Source organism: Polyodon spathula, chromosome 8, assembly GCF_017654505.1.
Source record: "Polyodon spathula isolate WHYD16114869_AA chromosome 8, ASM1765450v1, whole genome shotgun sequence".
NCBI lineage: Eukaryota > Metazoa > Chordata > Actinopteri > Acipenseriformes > Polyodontidae > Polyodon > Polyodon spathula.
In genome coordinates, this window is record NC_054541.1 from 36,137,179 (window position 1) to 36,154,425 (window position 17,247).

Here is a 17,247-nt window from a genome sequence, read left to right on the forward strand (position 1 = left end):
CCTCATAAATCCCTGTAAGTCTTGCATTTCTATTACTTCTGACTGATTACAAAAATAATGTAGCACTTTAGCCATATGCTCCTTTTCTAATTGGGGTCACTAGACACATTATTTCCATAGCTACACTTGCAGAGATTTACTTTCTGCAACATCACCTCTGTCAAAAATAAAAATAAAAAAACAGTTTCCATGAAGTCAACTGCTATAAATAATACAAAAGTGATGACTGGCATCTCTCAGTCAGTCAAGTTCTGTCTTGTCTTTAGTGCACTTAAGCAGCAGTGAGAAGAAAGTATATTTCTAGTCCAGCGTATTACTTCCATTAGTATATTGCAAAATACAGCCAGTTAATCAGGTGCATTCCTGGAAGACTGTAGCCAATCTCAAATTACCACAGAACAAAAAGTCAAATCACAAAATAATATATTAAAAAAAAATGAGAGAGAGAGAGACTAAAGAGTTCAAAAGAGATTTAAAGACGGAACAAGCCAAGTTCAAAAGGTATATGCTATTGGATTGGACTGTAATTAGTTGTAATGGATTAGAAAGTCATGATTGAATCTCTGTTGAACTCTCATCACAGTGGGTCACTCCATCTAAAAATTCTGGGGAGGAAGGTGAAACCTATGTAGTAACTCCATGTCCATCTACCTCCACCTAGCAGTGCTGTCAAACAAAGGAGTGGGTCACCATGATGAAATTCAGAGAACCGTTTGTGGAAAGCCAAGCTTATTAGGCACTGGAACCTATTTGTGCAAGATATGTACACAGATCTTGGACTATAATGCACACTTAGTCAGTTTGTTATTAGATTTTCTAGTCATTTGGTAAAAAACATTTTGTGCGACTTCCTTTTGACTCTTTTTGACTTTGACTGGAGTGTGTTGCGTTGTATCACATTTCCAGAAACACTTCACTTTCATGTGTATCATATAGGTTTCTCGAGAAAAAAAAAAAAAAAAAAAAAAAACACTTCTTAGACAGTAGAAATTATACAAAGACAGCTTTTAACAAATCATACATATGCCATCTGCTCTGCTGATAACTCTATTGGGTGCCATTACACAGTCAGGAATGAATTGTGCTACATGGATGTTGCAAGGCTTAGAAAAGCAGAAGTGCATAAATTATAGGATCACTTAACTGTAGACCTGCAGAAGTTTTTTTTTATGCGTCACTGGTTTTGATTCAACTGATGATGCCTGGCTTCCACTACAGTTAGCCAAAAAAAACAATGAAGACAAACATACTTCAAACAATCGTAACGACAGTTCTCATTCATAAATTAACTATGAATGTCTGTCATTAAATAGATTTTCTTTAAGTCTTAGGACAAAATATCAATTTAAAGTCTGAATATGACAGCATTTTACTAAAACAATAAGTGAAGCAACAAATGACTTGCCCGGAGCTCATAAATGGTGCTCAAATTAATTAAAGAAGGAGGTGTGATAGTAAATTACCATTGCAGAGGGCCTGCAGTAAGCTCCCATTAGAGGCTACAATGCTGGGAAACTTGACTCAAGCATAGCAGCCTGCTTCTCTCAGTTTAGGCCCAATCAGCCATTCTGCATTTAATATTTATTAAGCCTCTGAACTGCCAGAGCTCATAGACCGCAATTTCTGGCACTCCAGGTTACTATATCTTAAATGTATGCACATTGTGATTGTACAGTAGAACAACAAACGAGTCAAAACAATATAGTTATTTGGCGGGAAAGCACAGGTAAAGTAGATTTTCTTTCCTTGAGGGGGTAATTAAGGTATGTAAATAGTGCTTTCTTTAACATACTGCAGTAAGGTACCGGTACAAGATATACTTAAAGTGAAAAAAAAAAAGCTTGTTTGCTGTAATGTGTTTCTTTCAACTGCACATGCAAGACCTACATAGCAAAAGTTCACAACATTTAAGATGTATATAATTATTTAATTAGCTAGAACCACTTTAGGTTAGCATACGTTCCAACACCAAATACCTTCAGGATTCGTGGCACTTGGAAGAGGAAGTGTTTTTCGTCCCTTTATAGAGTGGTGTTATCAATCAGGGGGAAAAAATAATGCAGTGGCTTTATAACTACTCCAATGCTCAAAGCATTAAAAGGCCTGCTAGCCTCTCTGCTTACAACTCAAATAATGAGCCAGGCTTAATGAGACAGGGTTGACAGCACCAGAATTAGTCGGATTTCAAATTATATTACCTCCTAACAGAGGGGAGACGGGTGTGCAAGGAGTTGATAAAAGAAGAAAATTAGCATGTATTGCCACAATAATCCCAGGCAAAAATGCAAAAATTACACCGTCAGTAATTTAATAAACACATTTAATAAATATACAAAAATCAAGCCCAGGAGCTTTCGTTCCAAACAAAATGACAGATACCACAAAGCAATTTGTCTTCTCTCTCTTGTGTCGAGGACTAAAAACAAGCCTTTCCTAAATATGTATAGTTCTTTTCAGTTTGCACCCCACGCCCCCCCCCCCAGTATTATGTTATCACTGTGAGGCTTTGAAGTTACCAAATCAATGCATCACAGAACATATTAAAAGGCATATTATATACAAATGTATGGTTAGTGCCGGTTAAGTAATTCATAAGAACTTGCATTGCTTTTTGTAAAAGTAAAACTGAATGAAATTACACAAAACAAAATTACAAGCAATGGAAGTTACCTTCTCAATGCAACCCATTTTAAACTATATTCTGCTGTTCCAACCTGACAATATTTCACTGTCACAGGTGATTTATGCACATGGACTCAAATCCACACCCAAGGAGCACTTCAATACAGTACCTAATACTGTACCATTGTGTTTATTTATTTATAACTTGCTCACTAAGAAATGCATTAGAAGTAATGATGCATAGTACAATGCTAATCAAGGAAATTAAGTTAAAAAAAGGATCCCAAATGAAAATGAAAAATATAATGGATTCTTCTTTTGAAAGATGCATGTACTGAACTGTTGCCAAAGCAAACGAGCCATTTATCTCAAACAGATGAATTGGCAGGTGTTTGTGGCTCGTTATCCATCAGAATCACTTTTGAAAGAAAATCTTTGAATACTGTTTTCATTTCAATGTATAACACAGACAAAAGGGCCAGAAAGTGAAAGCTGGCTTGTCATGAAAAAAGTGTCCATTATATAACTAAAATGTGAATGTACATTACTGTACACATTATATGTATGTATCATTTAATGGCTTGAGCATCTTTATTAATGGATTTTTGTTTTTTTAAGTACTAGAAAAGCCACTTCAGAAAGCACTGTTACAAATCTGTATGGAGTCAAATTGCATCTTGTTAGAAGGACCAACAGCTTTTTGGTTCTTAAAAGATCCCACTGCTCTTGAGGACAAGCAAGGGCACTGACCTTAGTACTTTGCTTAAATTGCCTCCCCAAAACATTACTAAACTACCCCCTTCTATCCTCACCTCCCACACATGGGGCCAGGGTCTCTTAAAAACGAATAATAATAATAATAATAATAGAGAAACACAGGGCAAACTCATTCATGGGGTTTCCATGCAACTTTTTTTTTTTTTTTTTTTTTTAAACTCATTTACACGAGAAAAAGGTCTTGTGCGAAATGCTTTTTTTAGGTTTCCATCCGCTCAGTTTATTTACTCGAGTAAACCAGGCTTTTGACGTCATGCATATGAATGGAAAGGTGGGGGTTGATATGTAAATTAGCTATGTGTAAAGTACTCATGCTGTTTTTGACGATTACTACTCAGATTTTGTGAAAATGTGGTTTCCAAGCGCAGAAAACTTGTACACAAGTGACTCTAAGCTGCTGTAATAAAGCAAAATGTCTTGTGCTTGGTTGGTTAATAATGTGTTTTACTGCTCTTGCCCAAATTGTTTTTCAAATGTCATTAGTTATATATATATATATATATATATATATATATATATATATATATATATATATATATATATATATATATATATATATATATATATATGGCCGGAACATTCAACACCACGCTTGGGCAAATACAGGCAGTGGGCACTTGAAAGGGAGGTGGCGGATACTCATTCCCAAGGTAACCAGTGCTGACAAGTCTCACGAGAAAAAACAAAAAAAAGCGACACTGCCTTTCAAAACAAGCGAACCCACGTTAGAGTACGGGTGTTTATGCAAGTTCCAACCAGCAACTCTCAAAAACAAGCCCAATTCTGCTTATTATAAGCGGACTTGGCAACTGTGAAGGTTACCTCAGCCGCCAGCTTCAATTGGTCAGGAGCGATCTGAGGAGTATCGTGCTGTCAGAGAATCTCTCCTTCTTTTGAGTTGTGTTGGATTTACTGCTGTGTCAAATATTAATGATGCAAACAAATAACACACAGTCAATATATTCATTTGCAGTTTTATTTGGTCAGTTCTGAGAGAGCATCAGCAACTTGTTGGATGTTATTGCGTTATTTTGGCTCATGACATCCAGTTCACCAACTATATTTCCTAACGTGGAGGGCAGACACGCGTTGTCTTTGGGCACAGCTGGGATCAAAAAGGACGAGAATTAATTCAGTTAGACATTTAAGCAGCAAGGGCATTCTCATGGTAAGCAGTTTTATATAGAACTGTAACCCCAAAATAGACATACAACATGACAGACCAGACACAGCAAAACACAATAATAAAAAAAAAAAGCCGCCTGCACTATCATTAAGGTGAACTACACCACTGCTAACCATAAAATCGCCCATCAGCCACTTTAATTTCTGCCGTCTTGGAATCCACAGTAACAACTGTCCTGCTCCCTTGCAATATTTATAGTTAAGAATAAACACGCTGAGTAACATTTAAATGTGAAATGTGGGTTTCCATGCGAAACTGGGCATGGATTTTCCTGTGTGTTTCGTCATTTACACGAGTAAATTAGATTTATCCCTCTCTTTGGCAGTTTTTTTTTGGCCACAAAACTGATTTACCCGAGTAATTCTCCCAAACGTGCACGCGCATCGCCATTTCATGGGTACATTGACCCTCATGGAAAACCCATGATACTCTGTATGCATTTTCCAAACAATACAAGAAAAACAAACAGAAATAATAAAATTGCTAACTGACTTGAAAATGGTGTTAACTTTATAACCAGCCTATCAAGAAAGAGGATATTGTGTCAGGTACTTTTCATATTCTTTCCTTTTCTATAAACTAACACAAGGAAACCTTGAGACACTTCCTACTCAGAATCTAGAATAACAAACAAGGACTTCTGCTAAAATATGACATGATTTAACAGTGAGCAGGTACAGCCTCTCAGGACTTGGGATGTAAAGAGAAAAGCTCTTCGGTTATATAATGTCACATCACAGTCCTCTGAATAAATTGTAAAATGTCTATACTTGCAGATCAAGGAATGAGTGAAAATAATTTTCTCTTGGGAAATTATTAAACTATATATATATATATATATATATATATATATATATATATATATATATATATATATATATATATATATATATAGACACACACACACACACAAAATCTTTGAATACTTGGATATATTGGATTGTTATGTAATCCAGTTTTTATAAAGGCTGCAGTATTTAACTGTTCTAGAACAAGAATCACAAATATGACAACTTAACTGTTTTTTTCCCCTCGCTCTCATTGGTGCAGTTTCATGATAACTATGTTCTTTTTGCTGAAACTGTGCAGGGCATTCCTTTACAACAAAAAGTATTTTGGACACAATAGCTCAGCACTATAAAATAATGAATATACGCTGCTTATTACTTTTTGTTGGGTTCTAGATAAGGTGGAAAATGGTACATCCAAATTCTGCCCCTTGATTCCTGAGGCAACTTACATTTCATTAAAATTGATAATTATTGATTTACATGTGATATCCACAGGTGCTGCAAACCAACCTAAAAAAAATATCAGAGTTCTCGTGTTGCACACATTTCCAACTTAAAAATAAGCGAAAGCCAACATGCTAACTTACTGAACAAAAAATGGGCCGACAGCTTTATCACCATTGGAAATCTTCCGATCTTGATTTCTAACACTGAAGCTTGGCTCCTTGAAGGTTCACTGAATCGCTCATTCTGAACTCCCCCCACTTATTTGTATACTGGTATTAGCAGTTTAAATTGTGATGGGTAATATTTTCCACAGGGCAGTGAAAGTGTGTAGGCTCTTGTCTTGTCTGGCAGTTAGTGAAATGGAATCTTCTTTCTCTTGTTCCCTGGGGAGCAGCAGGGTGTAAAGATTCGGCGAGTGCACATTTCCTGCTCTCACTGAGGGCACAGCTAATGTTTGTTATAAAGACAGTGACTCGCTCCCGTCAAAATAATGAGTTACTTACATGGACTGACCCCTCACCCTCGTGAGGAGAGCATTACGGGGGCATGGTTTGGATCTTTGATGCCTGTATGGCTGTAATATTTACCAGAAAGATGACTAAAATTAGGCATGGCATTTGAGACAGAGTGATGGAAATGGTGTCTTTCACTTTAGAAGCTGAAAGTTTGAAATAATTGGTTGACCTTGACTTGTTTTCACCTGATCCAAAGGGAGACCATGGGTGTCTGAGACATGCAGCTGGCAAAATAGCTGCACAAGATGCATCCTTGTATTTACATTACATTTAAACCAAAGGGAAAAACGGACTCTAAGATTTGAATCCTCTTTAAAAAGTGGGGAAAAAAATTAAATAAATAAAATAAGATTATGGGTAAATTATAAATAACTACATTCCTTTATCAGGTGCCAAGACTGCGGAATGCTGTGCTTCCACAGTTCACCGTCTTGACTAACTTACACTCCTGCTAAAATATTAAAGTTACACAGAAGGTCTCACAATGGGATGTGAACCCTTTCACCTGACACATCTGAATGTAGTGCATTTGAAGTCACTAAAAGTACATTGCATTCAGTGTTTATTTCAGGTTCGTGTGAAGCGTTGCTGGATGAGGTTCTGCATACTACAGCACCACTACTTAAAAAGCAAATAATTAGACAAGGATCCCACTCATGTCCCTCACCTCCAGATGACAGTTCCTCTAGGGCACCATGTATCTATTAACTGTAGTTATTTATTCAATTTGGGGTCTCTTATAAATCCCTTAAGCTGCAAGATCTTGTTTACAAGGGGATCTCAGGAGAGAGGGGAAGGGGAACCAAATTAGGATCTACAAACATTTCATAATATAAAAACCTACAGTTAGAAATACATGGTATCAGAGAAGAGGTTGACGTCTCGGCTGTGCGATCCTGCGAGTGAGGGAGGCTTAACCAGCCGGGACTGTTTCTCCTCACCATGCTACAGCAGAGCCTACTGGCCAGACGTCTTGTAAGCTCAAGGAGACACCTGCAGGGCTGGCCTTTGTCCTCCATATGCCAGAAGCTCATGGGTATCCTTTTGAGTTCTTGGGTGTAAAAGAGGAAATTGGCTTGGTTCTGGATCTGGTTCTGTGTAGGGACACTCTATAAAGGCACCAACACTTTATAACAGAGGTGTTGGGGTTTGCCAAATGGCTCAATGTGAAAGGGTTGCAACAAAGACAACATGCAAATTAACTCCCAGTGACAACACTATTTCAACAACAATTTTGAAACCAGACTTCTACCTGACTGTTTTGAATAGTTGTCATTTCCAAGGGGTTAAGGGAGGGTAAATGATCACATGTTGTTATAAAACTGAATCTCAACAGCATTTGGAATTGAAAGCTCCATGCCACAGTTTACAAGATGTAATTTATTCAGGGAGGGGGGTGGGGGGATGGGTCTTCTCTGCTGAAAAGAAAAATGAGGCCAGGAGGTTAAAAACACAGGCATTATTTTCTTTATTACTTCATTTTGGGAAGCCATTACTGTAAGACTGAGCGCAGATGTGCCACAGCACAAGGGTTAGCCTGAAATTCAATACCCACATCATAACCTAATTTCTGATGGACCAACTTTTGGCAACTCTGCCTCCGTATACGTGACATGCATCTTTTTTTTTAAATGATTGAATGTATGACAGTCTTTTAGAGTGATTCATTTTTTGTGAAGTCACTGCTGTCTGTTTCTGGTCATCTTACCAATACACACCTGTAAATTAGGACTATCTCAATGTTTTTTTTTTTTTTTAAACTGGTTAACGAATTAATAAATACATCTTAGATACATGCAGCTTGATATTACAGTCCAATCTACTATAAAATACCACCTATCCATATTTCCCACTCCAGTTAATAACTGTACAAAAAAAGCATGCCTCTCGTGTTTCTGAATCACTGGCTAAAAAAGTGAGCAACTTGTATAAAGTGCACCAAAATATAAGTTCCCTTTCAATTTGAATGACAACCATTCCCGAATGGGAAGAGCCTCTCTGACCGTCAATCACCGAGCATATATAAAAAAAATCTGCCCTATCAAGGCCCTGCTGTGAGGGGGAAGTCCCTCCCACCTCCTGTTGAAGAGGGACGTCCTCACAGTAGCACGTCGCCATTTTCTCTCTCATCTCACTGAGACAGGCAGATTGCGTTTTGCTTTCTTGAACCGAAATTGGCTAATTTGTTGGTTTTATCCGCAAATTAAAATAAATTCCACAGTAAAATTGCGCTTCGAGTGTGTCTAAGAGTGCTCTCGCTTTATTCTCACGTCAGTTTTCTGACTAGAGCTGGTTTTGACCAATCTTAAGGGATTAGCAAAAGTCCATTGCTTTTTTCACTACACAAGGTCTCGTGTAGCTAATACGCCGTGTGGAGAGCTGTTGTGGTGCTGTAAGGAGACCCCACGGGCTCGCAGCGTCGTCCTCTATGCCGATTTAATCGGTCACAGCAATCAATAAATAAAACAAACAAAACAAAAAAAAACAGCTCAGGCCTAGCGCCCCTCTCAATCCTTGTGCTTTCCTAGCGTGGCTGCACTTGCCCTCGGCATACCCCGGCAACGACCACGTTTTCTCCAGCTGATCGAGAGGTTGAGAAAACAGCGCCTACCCGGTCCCGACTGCCTACAGCTTGGTCCCAACCATGCCTACCATTGGCACCGACCTTGGAACAGGTCCACTCGGCACCGACTGTCTCGGCATCGACAGCGCTTTTCTCAGTGCCGTTCCCGACACCGATTGATTCAGCACTGGTGAACCTCTTCAAGGCGTCTACAGCCCGGCACCGAGCGCTACATGTCGGCATCGACCGCGGCACCGATTGACTCCGCACCGACCTCTCGGCGCCAACCGCGCTCTTTTTCGACACCGATCCCAGTACCAATTGATTCGGCACCGGGAAATCGCTTCGAGGTGGTCTACAGCCGAGCACCGACCACGCTACACATTGGCACTGACCTCAGCGTCGACCGTTCTCGCCTCGACACCGATCGCGGCGCCGATTAATTCGGTACCGGTGAATCGCAACAGCATCTACAGTCCGGCACCGACCGCACTACTATTGGCACAGAGCGCAGCAGTTCATCTGCTAAACCATGTCGGGACTGGGTCCTCCGCTGGGGTTCTACCAGTGCAGCCAATGCGCAGCGAAGCTACCAAGGCAGGACGAGCACCGGTCCTGCGCTAGATGCCTAGGGCCAGAACACGCGGCCAAAGCACTGGCAGGTGAGCTGGACTGCTCTCCATGTCAGAAGTTCTCGAGGAGAACTAAACAACGGAGAGCAGCCCTATCCCCAGCAGAGTCTCTCTCCTCCAACCAGGGGAGAATGAGATCAGTGGTCCAAGAGCCTCTGCAGAGGTCATCCAGGACCCCTCCTACCACAGTGACCAGGGAGCTCTCAATCTCATCTGGGTCACCCTCCCCTCCCCCGCCACCAGTACAGAGGCGCAGACACCTCAAGGGGTGAGAGATGGTCACCGCTGAGGAGGTACCACTCGAGGGGACGCTCACCATGGGACAGGCGGTCACCGTGCAGGCACCGCTCCCCTTCCCCAAGAGACATGTGGTCACCGCTCAGGCACCACTCCCCTTCTCCACGCAGGCACAGACGTTCACCATCACAGTCGCCTCGAAGGCGCCCAAGCTTGGCCGAGCGGAGCTTTGTGGAGCTGGCAGAGACTGTAAGGGCTCAGCAGACCATGCTGGAGACTCTACTGAAATCTCAGGGCAGGCTGCCCCCTACCACCGGGCAGCCCAGCCCCCACAGTCTCGTTCCCCGTCCCCTCTGCCTGGACCCTCTAAGTCCGGACGAGCCGTCTAGTCGGAGTACAGATCGGACATCTCGGACCCAGCCACCTCCATCGGGCAGGCCACGGTGGGGGGCTCCTTAACGCCCTTGCCACAAGTGTCACAGAGGGAAGAGTTCCAGGCCCTAATGCAACGTGCAGCTGCAGCCACGGACATTCCCTGGCTGGCAGAACAAGAGGGAAAGGGGAACCGATTCCACCAACAGAAAGGGCACCCACAGCATGTACTCCCCCTATGCCAGGACTTCCTGGAGTGCGCTCTTCCTGGAGCAACCCAGCATCTGCACCCTCAGCCTCCAGAACAGCAGAGTCTCTGCTTCTTATTGCAGGAGCCAAAGAAGCGGACCTAGGTATATTCCCAACTAACTGATACAGTCACGGTTTTGGTGCAAGGTTCCACCTTCACCAAGGGGGATAAAGACCCAACCTGTCTGTCCAAGCCTTGCAGAACAACAGATGCGATGCTTAAAAAAAGCTTACGAATCGGCAGCGCTGTCGGCCCGAGCAGAAAATGCCATGGCCATACTGGTGCTCTACCAGAACCTGTTGGCAGAGAGGCTGCAGGAGACAGCTACACAAGCGGACACGGGGGAGCTCCAGGCAGTAGCTAAAGCGATGACCGACCTAATAGGGTCAGGCATCAGGGGGTCAGAGGAGGACCGTAGACAACACACACTATGCCCAGTTCAGGCTCTGCGCTGTTATTTGGATAGGACGGCGTCCTGGAGACAGTCCAACCAGCTGTTTGTCTGCTATGAGTCCCACTCTATAGGTCAGCCCCTATCGAAGCAATATCTAATGCACTAGGTGACAGATGCGATATGCTTGGCGTATGAACAGACGGACTCTCCATTACCAGGGGATATTATGGCCCATTCTACCAGGGGCCACGCAACTTCATGGGCTTTCCTTCATGACGCCTCCTTAGATGAGTTATGCAATGACAGGTAGTCAGACACTTTTTTACCGCCTTGATATTACAAACCGAACAAGACCCTTTCTGGGCTCTAGCGTCTTGCAGGTGGCATGCCCTTAGGTGTCATGTGGGCTCTGATGCTATCGCCGTGGGGCTGTACTGTCGGTAATCTGGAGCCATGACAGCTTTGGTACAGCTTTCCCATTCGGTAATGGATGTCATTCAAATTGAAAGTGAATGTTAGGTTATTTCCATAACCCTGGTTCCCTGAAAGAGAATGACAAGAATTACCCTTTGAGGTAGTGTCCCCAGCTGACCTGTTTTCGAAAGAAAATGGCAATGTGCTACTGTGAGGACGTCCCTCTTCAACAGTAGGTGGGGAGGGGACTTCTCCCTCACAGCAGGGCCCTGATAGGGCAGGTTTTTTATATATGCTCAGTGATTTACGGTCAGAGAGGCTCTTCCCATTCGGTAATGGTTGTCATTCTTTTTTCAGGGAACCAGGGTTATGGTAATAACGTAAGTTTCTTTTCAACATACTGTATACAGTAAAACCAAAATATTCTACAGAACAGATGGACCAGTGTAACAATATACAGTATATTGATTTAACAGGAAGCTGTTTCTTCACACAGTAAGCACATGATTGTTATTTTCTTTAGAGTTATAATTGTGCAGGCTATACAGATTAGTTTCTTCAGCTTTAAATAGTAAAATAAAAAGGCACCAACGTAACAACAGCATTATTTACATGGACTCTTTTTAGCTCTGCAAACACACACTTCTAAAGACATTATGTGTATTAAAAATGTACTACCAATTCAATGATGCCAATTAATTTATATTTGCATAATGCAAAACAAATAAACCGGTGAAAAATACAGTGCTTCCTCGCTATAAGGCTCTTGATTGTAACGCTCCAACAGCATGTCCTCCAATTCCCTATACTAGTGATTCATGCAATATTTCTACAGTAAATACAATACCGGTGTTCAATATGTAAACAACTTCTTAGTCTAACTTCTGTTTCTGTCTCTCCCTTTTGATACACTATCTGAACTGAAGAAAAGCTGCGCTACACTTTAAAACACAGCCAGCTTATTCAGCATTTGTTTTATAACTAAATAAATATCGGGCCTATTAGTATTAATCTTCCCTAATGGACTTACTTTTTTGCTGCGACAGCAGCTGAAGCTTCAGCCCTGCTCCAGCAGCTGAACCTCGTGCGAGCCCATTCCCCGGTGCTTTATGCATGGTCAATTCAAGGAAAGTTCGATTTTAGCTTCCCTATGTGTGCATTATAGAGAGGGAGTTATTTTATTTTGTATTTTAGTCAGATGTGTGTTATGTGTCCCGCAGAGCCCCCCCACCCCCCACCCCCCACCCCCTCCCCCGTTTATAACGCTCTTCGGTTTTAACGCTTATATTGTGTGTGTCCCGAGACCCACGTTATAGCGAGGGAGCACTGTAATTGCATTTTCCAAACACTACTTCTAAATTGTTCAAATAAGCAAACACATGCAGAGGGGTTATTATAAAAAACCGGGGGGAAAAAACAGCTCAACACAATAGAGGAACCTAATATGTGCCAACTTTGCATAAGATGGGTCAGAGGGCAACAGGAATAAAGCACAATGCAGGATGCACTTACAATGCTAGTGGAAACTCATTACCAAAATGCACTCAGACATCACCACAATAAACAAACCAATAAGACAGTAAGCCTTTGACAGCTAAAGAGTTCAATTTTGCCATTATTTGAAAACAGATTGATGTTGGACTTTAACAGACTATGTAATAGGATGGTAATTTTGAAAACAGAACAAGTAAGGAGAAGTTAAAAAAACAATACACTTTGACTGCATTCCAAATCACATTTGCATTGACTAGAAGTTATATACATTCCATTATCCTCAAAAAGGATTATTAATAACCTCTATAGAAAATGCAAGTTTCATGCAGTTCATACATACACATCAGATTTGCAGGACTTCATGAACGTAAATATTGGATATGATTGCTGTTATTTTCAATGGCAATATTATTTTAGACATGTGTTTCTTTTCATTTTCTATAACTTATTGGTGTATTTTAAGCGATGCTGGGATACACACGATTAAAAAGACTTGTTGAAATGCTTCTCAGCCTTACTCCCAAAATAAATGAAAGCTATTCCTCGTAAATAAAATGGTGCCAATGCTTTTGGAACCAAACTCAGACATGCTAATTATAATTTAAATGAAAGAAAAGAAGTAACTGCAGTGTGTAAAGAGTCTTAAACAGTCATGGTTTGTTGTGTTCATGGTTTGTTTCTCCCACTCTTCAGTCTTTCAATGAAGCACTGATCCCCACTGATAAAGAACACCCTACCATTTGTTAGTTGGCACAGCTGAATTGAAACGGATTTCAACAGAATACTCCTAATAAACGGACAACCCCCCTTTTAACTGTGCGATTCTTTATACTTGAATTTAGATTGTTAAGATGCAGTGCTAAACCAAGTCATAGTTACATTTAACTGCTTAATTAGAGCAACTGTTATCCAATTATGTTGGGATGAAATAGTTTTAAAAAGAGTTTTATGTTAAAACAGAACCCTCAGATATTCGTATAATCGCCACCACACTCTCTTTATTTCACCCTAAAACTGTGCAGGAAATAAAAGGGCAAATATTCAAAAGGAAAACTCCTTGATCACTGAAAACACCATAGCTATGGGAAGCACTGCTATTTTGAGATCAATGCGCACTTAAGACTGTGCCAATATTATTCACATACTGTAAAAATAACTACTGTAATTCACTATTCACGACAGGCATACAGCTCAAAATGTTCAGAAGCATTCTTTTTTTTTTTCTTTACTTGACCTAAATCTCAAATGAAAGGTATATTTACACAGAAAAAAAAAAAATACTATTGTTGAACTAAAATGCCACTATTGTGCTGTAGGATTTATATTCTCCGGCTGGTCACTTCCACAGCTGCTTCTGAAGTCCTTTGTTGACTGCGCTGCCTCTGTTCCCAGGCCTTCAGTTTTAAATTGTAGAATCCTGACCAAACAGGCCCAAAAAAAACCTTGGGAATTTGTAAGCAAGCCTAAGCAAACCCAAAGTACTATGAGAACAAGATGTTAGGAGCTCAGTTAAAAAATAAATAAAAAGGAATTGCAAAAGTTTGGTAGCAGACCAGCAAGGGCAAATGCTTAGTAATCCCATGAAAAGTAAAATGCATGGGATGCTTTTTTTTCTTTTTTTTAGTACCCTGCTAAAAATGTAGGTCACTCCTGATGTACTGACCCTGTAAGGTTGGGGTGCATTATAGCCTTACTGGTCAGGTGAAGGGGTGGCTGAGTGTGTTGGGGAATCTTTGTTACAAGCAAAATCTAAGACCTTGCAAGTTTACAATAAAACGCTACAGTGTTTACCAGGTTTATACAGTATATTGTTAGCATGGTTTACCCTACCATAGTTATGCTTTACCTTACCTTTCTGTGATTGTCAATGCTTGATCAAGTTTTACGAAATTTATGCATTTACCATAGTAACTTTACCACATATTGGTCTGAGCTTTGGATAAAGCTACTGTACATCTGCTACTGTCTGAATAAGCCCTATAATTTGACCAGAGGATGAAATGAGGAGGGTCTGTCAATTAGTATTACATTTCAGATTGCTAAGTGTTTGAGTGGAAACAGATTAGAAAGAACAACCTGCATCAAATATATACTTCCTGGTCTGGCACCAACACACTCCTATGAGCAGGCCCTCCAGCTCTCCATGTCACTCAGACCTCTAGCTGTTCCCATCTAAGGATCTATATTGGTGAACCAACACAATACCTCATTGTAAATTCCAAGAGCATGCTTTTAGGGACAGAAGGGAAGCTATCAACTGGAATAGTGCCCTCTAGGGGTTGAACTGTGGATGAACTTTGCACTACCGTGCCCACTGAAGACACAAAACTAATTAGCAATCTGGTTGCAATGCTAGGACTGTTATGACAGCAATATAATAATCCACCATCAAAAACCCCCCACTAGGATATGATCCAAGGGCACTATACACATTCATTTGCAATATGGCCCCATATTAAAAACGACTCCCAAAAGTTTAAATACAACGGTTTCCCCTGTCGCACTGGATACAATTGAGTCACAACATGCAAAAGCACTGGGTGGATTTTAGCTAGATATGCCTTTGAACCTGCCCCTGCCTTGCTTCCCATCAAAATGTCCTCCTTCATTTTGTTTAGACAGTTCTCGTTTTGTTTCGCATTATACTGCACTCCAAGAAGCGGTCTGCTACATGTATATCCCTATCTGCGGTGTCAGCTCTGGGGGAGCAATATTTTGAGCACCAAGAAAGTGAATATACACCCTCTTAAAAAACATTTCTTTAAAAAGGATAAATATAGAATCCCAGAGGGTCTAGAGTTTATTGCTGTGAAATTGCACCTACCAGCAAAGAGAGTGTTAAAACACTCTTCCCACAATAGGCATGATAGTGTCCTCAGGCTTATTTGATCATTAGCTCTTAGCAGTTAATCCCCTGCTCCAGTGGCTTCTGTTCCCGAAACTATTTAAATACTCTGCATTGTGTCAAGGTGCTCCACTGCCATCACACATCAACAGATGAGCCAAGACAGATTTAGGATTTGCAAAAAAGGAGGGAAAAAGAAGAAAAGGATTCCTAAAAAAGACAATACCAAGTGTGTGCCTTAAAAGTAAAACCTGTTCAAAAATGCCGCATGGCTTTATGGTTTTGATGGGTATATACAAGTTATTTCCTTCAGGGTAATATTTTGTTTTACACTATAACACTTACAGGAAGAAAGGTGAAATGTATCTAATGTCATTAGGTGGATGTCTTTTTAAAATAATTTTTATTGGGATCAATATATTTTGTACCGTTATACTTTTTAAATGTACACAAAATTAGTATACCTGTATAACTGTATATCAAATTAGTAAATCAAGATGCAATTGTATATAATATACACCTTATATTATATGTACAGTATTTCATGAACAAATATAAAACTGACATTTATTCCTGACAGAAGTAACCACAAAAACATGCAGTAGAATGTAAAGTTTACCCTAAAACTTGAAAAACATGTAAAACATAGAGATGCGTTTGGATTGTTTTCTGACCCTCTGGCTAGTACTTTTCAGGCTCCACTGTCAAGTTCCTATCCCCCTGTTTGCCTCTTAAAGCAATAGCTAACACATATACTTCATGTTTTGTTTTTCTAGGTTAACTGGTCATCAAATCAAACCTTGTTCCTTTGACTTAGTCAGTGCATTAGTAGACCAGTAGGACCTTATTCCAGTTAGTTGTATCGTAGTGAAATCGATGGAAGTGTTTAGGCATTACTAATTTCCAATGTTGGAATGGTTGATGGGTCATGAGGAAAGCATAGTAAGCATATTTTACTGACGTGTGGTGTAATAAAGAGTAATGTTGTGAAAAATGCTCATTCTGGAGTCCAAGAGGAAATATTCTCAATACTGAAGCCACGTGTGGTCTAGGGTTAGCCACAACACAGGAAATACAGCAATTTGTTATATAAACATTTGAGGTTTCAAGCTGCTTACTTTACATTACGGTCTTATGAAAATGTAGCACATTCTCCTGGGATTTCAGAATCATTAATGTGTATTGTTCCATGGTGTATTATACCCTAGCCTCCTATAGCACCAAAACAAGGAGAAAACTGCCACTGCTGGAGCACATAACTGTATATATAATTTCCTTACAACTGTCTTTAAAAATGTATTAAATTGATGGCTTTCTTTCAGTAGTTATTTTATTTATCAATGTCCTTTTCTTTTTTTGTTTGCATTGACAATCATATGCCATTTTTCTTGAAGAATGCTCAAAACTATATTCATATATCAAATCAATAAGAATCTGTCTTATGGAACTCTGACCTTAACTTTAAGTTAACTTTATGATTTATAACGGAATTAATAAACTGGAATCTAAACTGACAGGTTCATTCTCTTTTCATGACAGTTGGACTTCAAGGGCATAACAATGGCATTATTCTTATGTCAAGTGACAGAATAATGTGTTTCTCGCCTAGCGGCAAAGAGGGGATTTGACCACTAAACTTGGATCAGATGTCCTCCTTTTTGCAAAATGGCGAATGTCAATTTGCCATGAACTCAGAAGTCTTTGGAGA

At 40.3% G+C, this 17,247-nt stretch overlaps 1 protein-coding gene across 2 annotated transcripts in view; it reads right to left on the bottom strand.

The window, feature by feature from the left end:
* plxna4 (plexin A4) overlaps positions 1 to 17,247 on the bottom strand; it is a 242,437-nt gene that overhangs the window by 202,100 nt on the left and 23,090 nt on the right. The gene's annotated exons all lie outside the window — the stretch shown is intronic.